Source organism: Lepidochelys olivacea, assembly GCF_965140295.1.
Source record: "Lepidochelys olivacea isolate rLepOli2 genome assembly, chromosome: 8".
Lineage (NCBI taxonomy): Eukaryota > Metazoa > Chordata > Testudines > Cheloniidae > Lepidochelys > Lepidochelys olivacea.
Genome location: NC_140418.1, coordinates 75,682,438 through 75,695,868, shown reverse-complemented (window position 1 = coordinate 75,695,868; position 13,431 = coordinate 75,682,438). Strand labels below are relative to the sequence as shown.

The 13,431-nt window shown below is 42.1% G+C and overlaps 1 protein-coding gene across 1 annotated transcript in view; it reads left to right on the top strand.

The window, feature by feature from the left end:
• Positions 1-1,544: 1,544 nt before the first annotated feature.
• CDC7 (cell division cycle 7) overlaps positions 1,545-13,431 on the top strand; it is a 49,121-nt gene continuing 37,234 nt past the window's right edge. Inside the window, exon 1 of the mRNA XM_084636102.1 lies at positions 1,545-1,563. The gene's annotated coding sequence lies outside the window, so the exon portion shown is untranslated. The remainder of the gene's footprint in view (positions 1,564-13,431) is intronic.

The following is a 13,431-nucleotide window of genomic DNA, read 5'->3' as shown; positions in this document are numbered from 1 at the left end:
GACACACCAGAACTACCATCAGCATACTACATTGAATCATTAGTACTTCTGAAACTGGAGAAAACTGGGTATTGCATAAAACTAAAATTGACTGTTAGAGAGAGAAAGTTTAAATTTACTTCCAATTATAGCTTGTCAGAAAACAGAATTTCCATCCCATGGGAAAGTAAGACATTTCAAAATTAGTTTTTTGAAATAGGAAAATTGAAATTTCTAAATTACTTGCAGAACAGAAGTTTAAAAAATTGTACTGGAAATATCGAAACATAAAATAATATAAGATACATGCAAATGTTAAATATAACATTTAATATTATATCATTAAGTCAAAATAAAATTAAACAAAACAAGAAAGTCTAAATGAAACATTTTTATCTTATCGAAAGGAAATATTTTGACATCAAAACAAAATGAGGATGTCAAAACAATTCATTTCAAGACTTTTTTTGTCAAAGATGTCATTGAAATCAACACTTTCCCATGAAATGTTTCGAGTATGAAAAACTCCATTTTCCGACAGAAAACTCTTCATCAAAATTTTTTCAACTAGCTTTCCTTCCAGCTGAACAGACTCTTGGAGAGAACAGGGCAGTGAAACAAGACATCTCAAGGGCTGCAATTCCTTTTGTAATTTCAGTTGTGTCTTTGCATTACCTACATTTTTTTAAAGTTTTATTTTTATTAATTGATTTTTTGTCAATATTATTTGTTGCTGCTATAAAAATGAGCAATCCTTTCCATGATGATTTAGGTATATAGATAGTATGTAGCATATATTCGTAGAGCCATATATAGCTAAAATTTGCATTAGGTTGTATTTGCACACTATATTGTTAAAATTGTGTCAGAACTCATTATCCATATTTTTGGAAGGCATCACGAGATCACTGTCCAAGTAAATTTATGAACCTTTATTGAAATTGGAGGGTATTTTTGTTCAAATCAGATCTGTATCAGGTATTCATCACATCCCTAGTTATAGCTATTTTAAACAACAAAAACCAAAACCATACAAAAAAGAACAAATATCAACATAACAAATGAGAACTAGGCTAGCAGAAAATAGGTACTACATAGGAAGAGAGAAAAAATAAAGTAATATATAATATTACATTCAGCCAGATATTTAATTTAATAATCTACCATCTTTTAACAAAAAGGATGAAACCGTCCGTCCGTCCGTGTGTGTGTGTGTGTGTAAAACACAGAATCCAGGAGCTTTCTGTGATTCTGCAGCCACAATCATTAGAACTTCTGAAACTGGAAAAAACTGGGTATTGTATAAAATAGCTTCAGGGAGCGGCTTCTGAACACTAAAATATAGTCTACAGGCAATTTTCTAAAAGAAATCCCCTTTCTATGGTGCTGTCCTCTTTTTTAATATTTTAAGCCAGATGCCTTAAGTGATATATGTATTACTTTCCCTTCAGTACAAAATTCTCTCTTTGATGGACTGCTTTTGTTTCAGGGCCCCAACACTGCTGTCTGCTGGGGGCACCATAACCGCTTCACTCTTCCTGCTGGGACTTCAGCAGACCTCAGTCGGGCCTGTTGGAGTTGGGGGTAAGACACAGTTTTCTTTGTATATATTTCTTTGTTCTTTTGTATAGGGGTATGAAACAGTTTTCTTATGAACTGTAATTCTTTGTTCTTTTGTTAGTAGCTCTTTCGAAGTAAAAGTGTGGCACACAAATGGAAAACAGACATTATGTCTTTGTTGCTCTTTGCTGTATCTGTTTAATAATCAGTGAACAGAGGGCCTGATTCTGCTTTCAGTTACACTGGTATAAATCAGGAGTAACTCCACTGAAGTCAATGCAGTTAAACCAATGTAAAATTCATGTAAATGAGAGGTGACTCAAACTCCGTGTTTCTACAGAAGATTTAAGTGGATCATAGTTTCTCCTGTGTGATAGTGGGGAAGAACAGATTGTAAACACCCCGGCCATTATAATGAGTTTTAATGTTTTACAGAATATACTGTAGGTTAAGGAATATTTATTATTATAGTAGTCTATTTATAAAATGGTCTGTGGGTTATTTTTCATCTTGGTCCTGTGTGCCAAATGCAAGGGAAAAACAGCTAGATGTTTAAATCATATATGCTAACTTCCTCTGGACTTAAAGGTAAAAAGCTTTTCACTTATAATATGCTATGACAGTAACGGGTGTACAGCTTTGCTTATGTGTAGAACCTGCTATACAAGAATGCAGATTTTTAAAAATTATTTAATCACTGTAATGACCAATTTTAAAGAAAATAATGTAGAACCAAAAGTTTAGGAAATACTATAAGAGACAGCTTTCAAGCAAAGTCAAGTTTGCTGCTTACTGATATTACAGGCCTGATTCTCCACCCCATTACACCTTTTTATATCACTGAAGTCAAAATATGGAAAAATAGAAACATTATGTTGAAAACAAACACATGCATTTTAAAATGAGCAGTTAAGGGAAGGTAGTAAATATGGAAATACAGTCATAGTTCACACAATCTCTTGCACAAATATATTTGTAAAATATCACACTGTCCAAATAACATTGTGCAAAATATCACATTCAATAACAACTTTAACTTGGAGAATAGCTTTAACTTGGAGCATGGAATGTATTTAACTGAGCAATGTTGTAGAAGTGGAAATAGGTAAATATGCAGACACAGAAGATTACATATATAGAGAGAAAAAGAGAGAGAAGATTCAAGGTCAAGGAGGATATAACAGTAACAAATAGTGGAATTACAATTGCCTAGAAATGGTACACAGAATCTGTATGTATGTGTCAGGTCACGTTGACAGTGATGTTATGTCAAATTGACAAGGTCAGTGAGGTTGCATGGATGTAAATTAAGGCAGAATTTGGTCCATACTATATAATGTATTATATATGTCCTTCCGATTATCAACATAGTTCCATGTCTCTGCTTAGCTTAGATCTATCATATATGCCTCCATTGTCCATAGCCTTGACTTCATCCTTGACCCTGAACTTTCCTTCTCTCCGATATTTCCTGTGATTAGAAATCTACCTATTGGTACCTCAGCTTTGCCCACGTATGCCACAGCCTTGATTCCATGCAGCATAAGTAATGTGATTATTTTACACATGGACATTTGTTTAAGAGATGTCTGAACTGTGATTGTATTTGTACTTATTTATTTACCTTCCTTCAACTCCACACTTTCATATTTTAAAATGCCTAGAGATTTTCTGACAATGTTCCTTGATATAAATATGCAACAGCAAACTTTAAGTTAACTAATATTTTTGTTTAATCTGCAGTATACATATAAAAAGTGGCCATATCAACGTCATCTTTAAATAGCCCTACTAGCTCTCTATTTATTTCAGGACCCAGTTCTAAAAGGTCTTCCTTGCTTTTAAAAACCTCCATGGATTTTCTCAATCAATCATTCCTTATAGTCCCGGAGTCTGATTTTCCATTGCCCTGCACCTTTTGTAGTCATCTACAACAGTGAAGAATGGGTTTAAAATGCCACCTTATGAGAGTGTGTTTTACACTCTGCACTGGTGTAAATGACTGCACAAGGTTCAAGATAGTGGAGAAGTAGGCCCCTTGGTTACTCTGGGGCAAAGCAGCTGTCAGGAAGGCATAAGCCCCACACGCCACGAAATATCCTTGAGCCAGTGGCCCAGTGAGCATTTTGGAGTGGGCCAATGGGAAGCAGGGGGCATGTCAGGGTTGACAGGGAACGGCTGAAGCATTCTTCTGTCCTGGCGCTCCTGCAGTACTCCATAGAGACCCTTGCATTAGGGTCATAATTTAAGGTAGCCCAGGCAGCTTCCCTGACTTGTTTCAGCAACTCCAGAATTAGGGAGGCGCAAGCTGTCTCCCTTATGTCTTTATCCTGGTGCTGAATCTGGCCCTTTGTCTCTCTCTGCTCCTTTGTCTAGCACCCACCCACCCACCCAACACAGTTTCACCACTGTCGGGGGGGGGGGGTGGTCCCAGAGTACATTCACCACTAGGATGCCTCTTTGTGGCCACATCTGGGGATTAGCTCCACTCTAGTCTGACATCCCTTTCCCTGCCCAGTGGTCTCTCTTTCTCTGGGACTTGGGGTGTGTTAGGGGCTTTCCCTTCACCCTCTCCCCTGGTTCTTGTCACCTAGACAGAAAGCAGAAGACCGGAAGTCTGAACTGCAGGCAATGCAATGTTTATTGGGGTTAGTTTCAAGCAAGCATATCCACAGCTCTGACGCCGCAGAGCCTGTTTCACAGTGTTCCTATTTACAGCTCTGATGCCGCAGAGCATTTACCCGTGTCCCCCTTCCCTATTCCCACCTCCTCCTTCTTAGCAGGCCCAAATATACCTGTAGTGCACATCTCTAGTCCCACTCCTTACAACTTATTGTCATGTTTCGTTTTGGAGAGGTTGTGAGTCTGAGGTCTTGGTACCACCTCTTTTGTATCCCATGGGAGCGATAAGGAGTAAGGTTGTGTACTGATCAGGTGCAGGCATTTCTTTGGCTTTTAGTGTTTCTTATGCCTCCCCCCATCCCCATTGCCCCTACCCTCTGGCCAGGTCACTATTGTTCTCTCCTTCCAGGGTACCAAAGGCTCACTGGACAACTGTCTACATGCTACTGCCTGCTCTGTGCCACTTCCCCAGTGCCTGGTAAAGGAACCCAGGTCTGCCCACTACTCTGGGTTCCAGTCCATGGACCTATATCTGGCAACTGTGATCTGCTTTCCCTGAGACCCTGTTTCTCTTTCCCTGGACTCCTTCCTACAGCTTCTGCTTCCCCTCTCTCTCAGCTCAAACTCCCTCTTCCCAGGGAATAACTGCAGACTACTTCCTCTGTAGTTCCTTTTCTATTGCCAACTTCCTGGCTTTATACCAGCCCCTTCTGTCCCTTCTCAGCTGTGCCCCATCATCCATCAACATTTCAATCTGATCTTTGTGTGGGTGAACACTCCATCACAGGGTAAGAACCTTCTCATATGCTGCTCCTGCCATCTGAAATTCCCTTCCTATACAGTAACTCCTCACTTAAAGTCGTCCCGGTTAAAGTTTTTTCATTGTTACATTGCTGATCAATTAGGGAACATGCTCGTTTAAAGTTGTGCAATGCTCCCTTATAACGTTGTTTGGCAGCCGCCTGCTTTGTCCACTGCTTGCAGGAAGTGCAGCCCGTTGCAGCTAGCTGGTGGGGGCTTGGAACCAGGGTGGACCAGCAGCCCCCCTATCAGCTCCTCACTCCCCTAAGTTCCCTGTGCAGCAGCTGCCCAGCAGGCTACCAATTGCCAGCAGTTCAGCCGTCCTTCCCCCCCACCCCCCACCAAGTGCTGCTCCTGCCTTCTGCCTTGGAGCTGCTCCCCGGAGCCTCCTGCTTGCTGTGCAGGGGAGGGGGGAAGAGGGGGACTAATGTCAGGATGTCCCCCTCCCCCCTACTCCTGCCCCCCGCTTACCCCTTTTCCATATACAGCAGGGAGGAGACACAACAGGGCTCAGGGGAGAGAGCTGGCCGCAGCTGCTGTCTCAACTTCCTGATCTTTTTAAAGGCAATGTACTTAGAATCTGGTGTCAGCATACTTAAAGGGGCAATGCACATCTCTCTCTCTCCCACACACAGGGTGTGTGTCTCTGTCTGCCATGCTGTCTCCCCTCCCTCCATTGGTGCTGCCTTGTAGAGTGTGAGGCTACATTAACAACAATGTGTTAACCCTTGAGGGCTCAGCCGAATGCTAGTTCATCATTTAGCAGTAAAGCATTCCCTGGGAAATATCCCACCCTCTAACTTCACCACCTCATCCAAGCTTCACAATCATCATTTCTGTGTACAGCATTAAATTGTTTAAAACTTATACTGTGTATATATATATAGTTTTTTGTCTGGTGAAAAAAATTTCCCAGGAACCTAACCCCCCCTTTACATTAATTCTTATGGGGAAACTGGATTCGCTTAACATCATTTTGCTTAAAGTTGCATTTTTCAGGAACATAATTACAACGTTAAGCGAGAAGTTACTGTATCTCCTCATCCCATCTGTTCTCTATCAGCTTTCAAATCTCATGAGAAAATATCTTTTTCTCCCATGCCCTATCCCTCTTACTGTCTCTTACAAAATACAGTAAACACAGAGGGAGAGGGAGGGATGGTTGTAATAGGTCACCATGTAATAAAGGCAGGGGTGAAAGTAAGTCTAGGGACTTACCGGCACGAGGCTGGGCTGGGGCCGGCTCTGGCCCCCGGAAGGGGCGGGTCCTCGGGCGGGGTTGGGGGGGGTCACAGCAAGTGCCTCCTTCCCCCTCCCCAGGGTAACAGCAGCAGCTGGGGGCTCTGGCAGTGGTTTAAAGGGCCCTGGGCGGTAGCAGCGGCCAGAGCCCTGGGCCCTTTAAATCGTCCCTGGAGCCCCGCCACCGCTTTCCCAGGACTCCGGCAGCAGGGCTCCAGGGACGGGGCTCCAGCCGCCACTAGCGCCCCAGGCCCTTTAAATCATCCCCGGAGCCTGTTGGAGCCCTGGGGAAGCGGCGGCGGGGCTCTGGGGACGATTTATAGGGCCCAGGGCTGGACCGCCGCTACCGCCCAGGGCCCTTTAAACCGCCGCCCCAGCCCCGCCGCCGCTAACCCAGGGCTCTGGCAGCGGGGCTCTGGCAGCAATTTAAAGGGCTGGGGGCTCCAGCCGCTGCTGGGAGCCTCAAGCCCTTTAAATTGCGCCTGGGGACGCCGATCCACCCTGGTACGGTGCACCGGCTCTTGCCGGTACGCTGTACTGGCGCATACCGGCTTACTTTCACCTCTGAATAAAGGTGCCATGGACTAATACTGCCCCTATATGTGTATCAGTTTCACAGCCAAAATAACTAGTAAACATATCAGCATCTCTGGTTAAGAAAATATATCTACTTGCCACTAGATGGCATGCTACCCTCATGAACTAAATACAAATAAAGCCCTAGAGCCAGATTTATTCAGCTCTCAGTTACATTGGTTTAATCCATTTCCAATCAGGCAGAACAATAACAGTCCCATCCCCATATAATGTATGCAGTATATTAATTTTCTTTATAATTGTCTTTTTAAAATTAGATGTCTTGGAAATATATTGGACAGAAACATTTAAATTTTCACAGATAATTGCCTGACATTTGTTGCTTTCTTGAACACCTACGGTATTCCTGACCCCAACCTCTATCATGTCAGTTTACTTACCATGTTTATATTTTATCTATATAATTATAAACAGTTGCAGAACAGTTCACACATTTATATCGTTTGGGCCATATGTTCCTGTGGTTTGCATACCACGGAGTGAAGAAAGCATCCGAATTTATACAAATCCTGCCTGTACAAGCCAAAACTTTCTACTTGGAATGCTGCCATACCAAATCAGAGCACTAAAATGGTTTCCCACAGAGAATATGAAAGAGATCCACAAACTCCAAAAATGGGGCTGTGGTCTGAGTAAATGTGGGAGGAATCAGGCAAAAGCCAATGTACTACATGCTATCCTGGAAAAAAAACAATATAAATTACTACAGAAAATAGATAGCAAGTTCCTGTGGCTCAGAGCAGAAATTGGCATCTCAGTGTGGCATATATAATCTTCTAAGTAGATTTCTATTCATAGAGGGACATTAAGAAATTATGGGGATTGAGGGCTCAATATTCACTTCACATTTATAAATGCCCTTCCCATCTACTCTAGATGCTCCTCATGCACCTGAGTAAGCAGGCAGATGTTCCTGTTTGCCAGTGCAGGTAGCAAGGAGCTAAAGCTAGCAGCATTGGGAAGGCAGCATGGAACCAAGAGATGCAGTGTCTCTACTCATGCTCTCCCCTCCTTGCAAAATCATGGCAGCCCCTTTGCAGGCATACTTTGTGGTTGATCTCTGTGGGTTGGCAAGGCAGGTAATGAGAGAAAAAGGATGGTCTGGGGAGGAGCCAACTGTCCACACTAGATACTTGGGGTCAGCGTTTGCAGCCTGATTTCTGGTCTCTCTGCAACAGACTGAGGTTGGAAACCTAACCCCCTTCAGGGCAGATTGTGAAGGAACAAAACTATGCCAGGCAAACATGGAGCTTCTTGCAATCTTTCTCCCATCCTGTGGGTTTCCCATGGGAGCAGTGATTGAGCTTAGGGAATCTGAAGTTTGGGGCTCTTTTAATGTTTGTTTTAAGCCATAGACACTGCCTATTACTGCAGTTTTTTACTCCTGACGGGATGGTATGCCATGTATAATTAATGATTTATATAGTGCCTTAAATATAACTTGTGCATCCAATTTTTGTAGTAGATTTCTTCAGATTGTGGCCCTTACTCACATTTTGACTATAAAGGGAAGCATGGCCCTAATTTTATTTATAATGTCACACAGGTCTAAAGACAGAACGTGCCTTATCACAGAAGGAAAGAAGTTACAAAGAAATGCCTTTCGCCTAGCATTGCATTCCTTGTGAATGGTCCACCACACCCTCCAAAGCACAGAGACTGCTTCTCCTAGTGCCACTGTGGGCAGGACATAACAGGAAAGAGCCAGGAGCATGCCCCTGCATTAGGGTTGCCAACTTTCTAATTGCACAAAACAGAACACCCTTACCCCACCCCCTACCCTGCCCCTTGTCTGAGACCATGCCCCTGCTCACTCCATCCCCCTCCCTCTCTAGCTCACTCTCCCCTACTCTTACTCACTTTCACCGGTCTGGGGCAGGGAATTGGGGTGCAGGAGGGGGTAAAGGTTCTGGTTAGGGAAGTGGGCTCTGGGGTGGGACTGGGAATGAGGGGTTTGGGGTGCAGGAGTGGGCTCTGGGCTGGGGCAGGGGGTTGAGGTGTGAGAGGGGGTGTGGGGTGCGGGCTCCAGGAGTGTGTTTGGGTGCAGGAGGGGGTTCCAGCCTGGGGCAGGGGGTTGGGGTGCAGGAGGGGTTCGAAGTGTGGGCTTCTTGTCGGCTGTGCAACAGGGCTAAGGCAGGCTCCCTGCCTGCCCTGGCTCTGCATGGCTCCCGGACATGGCTGGCATGTCCAACTCCTAGGCGCACAGGTCAGGGGACTATATGCGCTGCCTGCACTCACAGGCTCCACCCACACAGCTCCCACTGGCTGTGGTTTCCAGCCAATGGGAGCTGTGGAGCTGGTACTCGGGATGGGGCCAGCGCACCTAGGAGTTGGAAATGCCAGCCACTTCCGGGAGCTGCGCAGAGCAAGAGCAGGCAGGGAGCCTGCCTCAGCCCCATTGCACCGCTGATCAGACTTTTAACGGAGTCGCCAGGGTCCCTTTTCAACCAGGCGTTCCGGTCGAAAACCAGACGCCTGGCAAACCTACCCTGCATCCCTCTGCACCAGCACAAGCCCTGCAGAGCTCCAGGAAGGATTGTGTGTCCTGAGATACAATCATTCCCAGAACTCCCTCAAAGGTGATATGGTTCTATAGTCATAACTAGGACAATCTGGTATGATCTGGCATATAAAAGCTTAAAGTATTGTCCTATACCAATTCAAAATGAGATGCTATCTTTTCTAACCTTAGGTAATAAGGAAATTCCTTTCACTATCGTTTCATATTATCACCAACATATCACAGCAGTGAATCCATTTTTCATTTTAATACCTGCAAAAAATATGAGGGTAGAGAAATAGAATCAAACAATTCTCCCTCCCAAACACCTCCTAAATGAAAATGCACCACAACTACAAACGGGGGAAAGTTGTCCTCTGAGTGTAATATCAAATGTGCACTCCACTTCATTAATAAACACTTTAGATAGCACTTTTCCAGTGTACATTATCCACTGATTTTCATAAATGCAAAAATGTAAATAAACATGTCCAAGTTTAAGAATTATTTCTGTAACATCACAATCAAGCAGAACTATTGGCTTAACTGAGATACCATAAAAAAGACCTGATTTCAAAAGTGCCTTTATAATTCCTACTCTCTGGAAAAGATGACAAAGTGCTTCAGTGCATATCTCCATTTTTAGGGCCAATGGATAGCTAGTGCTTCCCTGAGAAAAAGCCCTACTGGTGATAGAAGAGTGAACAACATTTTCAACTTTGGCTGCCTAATTAGGCATGAAAACCCATGCTTAGGTACCCAAATTAGCAGCCTGATTTTCTGTTGTGCTCAGTACCTCTGAATATGAAGCAACTTATTTAGGTTCTACATTTTTATATAGGTCCCTAATTTAGACATCAGAGTTTGCAAATTTTGGCCAGAGTGTTTTAGAGAATGAGCAGGGGTTCCCATGAGATTAAATATGAAGAAAATGTGCTCACTCATGATTCTGAGGAACAGAAGTACTTCTTTACCTATAAACCATATCACCAGTGTCTCTTTTACCCAAACAAGGCACCATAATTGTCCTAAGAGTTAAAATTTTAATGCATTTGCCAATAGAAATGTTATACCATAATAAATATTCTATAGAATTTAAGATTGCCAATCTGTAGTATGATGCTGTCAGAAGGCATCCTAAAGGTTACTAAGGTTATGGTTGCTCCATTTTGTGTTTTGATCACAGTTTACAAATAGGCCATATAATAGTTACTTACTCTCAGTGTAATGGTAGCAGCATTCTACTTTCGTCAAAGGATTTCAGCTAATAGTCCTCAGATATAAGTTTTGAGAGTCTTTCCAGAAACAAGTTTGCATCACCAAACTTTATTTGTTTTAAAGTTTATTTAATTAAATTTTAGAAGTGAAAGTTAGACCAGTAAAATAAGGCTGGTTCTCCAGAAAAGAGTGTGGTGAGTAGACCTATTTTAAAATTAGCATTTAAATTCAAAACAAGAAGTTATACAAGAAAACACAAGAGTCATTGTTTTTGAAGGACTTCATAATTCTAAACATCTGATAATGAACTCTGCATTACCGTACACATATGCAGGACTAAATTCTACTCTGACCAGCATTACTGGTTTGTGTTATTTATAGCACATTTGTGTAGCTAACACTTCCCAGAACATACTCTGCAACAGCAATTCTACCAGCCAGTACAGTATTCCTCAAAATGGGTTCAGGGATATCACTATAGAGTGCCTTTTGCTGCTCCTCTAAGCAAATGTAGCATGTTCCCCAGCTAGTACTTGCTGCTAACACCAGCACACAATGTCTACTTCAATGTCTTCAGCAAGGCTACTCATTTATTTAAAAAGAAAAGGAGTACTTGTGGCACCTTAGAGACTAACCAATTTATTTGAGCGTAATGCATGCGATGAAGTGAGCTGTAGCTCACGAAAGCTTATGCTCAAATAAATTGGTTAGTCTCTAAAGTGCCACAGTACTCCTTTTCTTTTGCGAATACAGACTAACACGGCTGCTACTCTGAAACCTGTCATTTATTTAAAGTTAAGCATGTGCTTCCGTGCTTTGCTGGGTTAGGGCCAGAGTGTTGAGCACCTTGTAGGATCAAGCCTGTATTCATTTAAAAAATCAGAATTTGGTATAAAAACAATCATTTATACAAATCATAATATTTGTATCCTAGACCTGCATTTCTTATTCTATACAGACTGTGAAGTGTGGAGAGGTTAAATACAATTATTTCATCACATACTGTTGTGAATGACGTTTAAATGGTATCTTATTTTTCACGAGCAGTTTGTATAACTTTGTTAATTTTTATAGTCTATTTTCCAAAAGTACCTCTACCAAGGAGAAAGGCATAAAGAAAAGAGTATTTCATCTAGATGATTCACTATTTCCATTACAATCACAGGACATCTAATTATGTACTCCATAAATCTTCATATTTGTTATGACAAACAACAAAAGTCTGATTTATAGTTTCTCTCCCTGGCTACTACCAATTGAGTGGAAAAATACGTATTTATGAAGCTTTATTAATAAATTGTGAATATTTCAAACAATTTCTGCAGTGGAGAAACAGCAGTAGAATATAGTCTTATTTGCATATAAATGAAATGATGCTTTAGTGTCAGAGTGGAGAATTAAATAATATGAATTTTTACAGTGCAATCTTGACAGTATCATAAATGTTAAGGTAATAAGTTGCAGTTTCCTAAAATCTCATTTTAGCTTTTATTACAAAAGTACGACTGAGGAGCCAAATCCTGTTCCCTGCACATGTGCGAGTATTCCCATTGACAATGAAATTACTCAAGTGAATAAGGTTACCAGATTCAGCCCTATGTCAGATATTGAAGCAAGAGCTAGGTGCTATGCACAAATCTACTAGGGGAACAAAAACAGAAAGTTTGGCAATGAGAAACGTGATAGACGTGTTGGGAAAATCTGTAAAACAAATAACAAAGGAAATTGCAATTCTGTGGTTCAAACAGATGTCTCGAGAAGAGATAAAATACAGTTAGGGAAAAACGGAGAAACACTTAGAGAATGTGCACAAGTGGCCAATTTTTGCCTTTAATTACATGAATATAACCCTATTTGGCTCAAGCACAATACACTCAGTAAACTTTCTAAGAGTGCTGGAAAATGTTGCAGCAATATTTAAAAGAAGTGTTCAAATTACTGAAGATAGATTGGTGCCTGCTGGGAAAGCTTTAATTGTGCCTCCTCCAGAGTCTCTCAACAGTTTCCTCCCTCCCCCACACCAGCTGTGTGACTTCACATCAAGTCTTGTCACAGCTTTAGTCTCATAGCATTGACATCCATAATCATATCACAAAAGATTGCAAGAGTGGAGTCAGAAATAAACCCTGGTTGGTTTTAGCTGGGGGGAGGGGAGAGTTCTGGTCAGTGGCAGCTGACAAGGGGAATGGTTGATACTGGGTGGGGCATGCTGGCTATAGCCTGGGTGATGGCTGGGAAGGTTGTTGCAGTACTGTCTAGGGATGGTGAGGTGGTGGCAGACGCTAGTTCCGTTACATCTCTCCCCTCACCATTTTGCAATAGTCTCTCTTCCAGGGAAGCTCTATGAGGTGTTGAGCAGTTGGCTGAGCAATGTGAACAGTTCAGCTATGGAGTCAGGACAGCTGATTTCTCACCAAGTGGCACTTCCCTGTAACAGAGTGCAGTGCAAGTGAAGTGGAGAGGTGTGAAATGGAAAGTACAGGCAAGGCATGAGAAACTGAACCTGGGTCGGCTGCAGGAGAATTAATAGAATTTAAGGCTGGAATGGGCCATCTGATCATCTAGTCTGTCCTCCTGTATATCACAAGCCATTAAATTTCAACCAGTTACCCCTGCATTAAGCCCAATAACTTGTGTGGGACTAAAGTTTTACTTATGCCTGGTTAAAGTATATCTTCCAGAAAGGCATTCACTCTTGATTTGAAGACATCAAGAAAGGGAAACTCCACCAGTTCCTTTGGTACCTTTGTCCAATGATTAATTGCTCTCACGTTTAAAAATGTGTAACTAATTTATCATTTGAATTTGTCTTGTTTCAGCTTTCAGCCATTGTTATGCCTTTCTTTCCTAGATTAAAGAGCTCTTTAGTACCCAGTATCTTCTTCTCATGAAGGTACTTATACACTATAACCCAG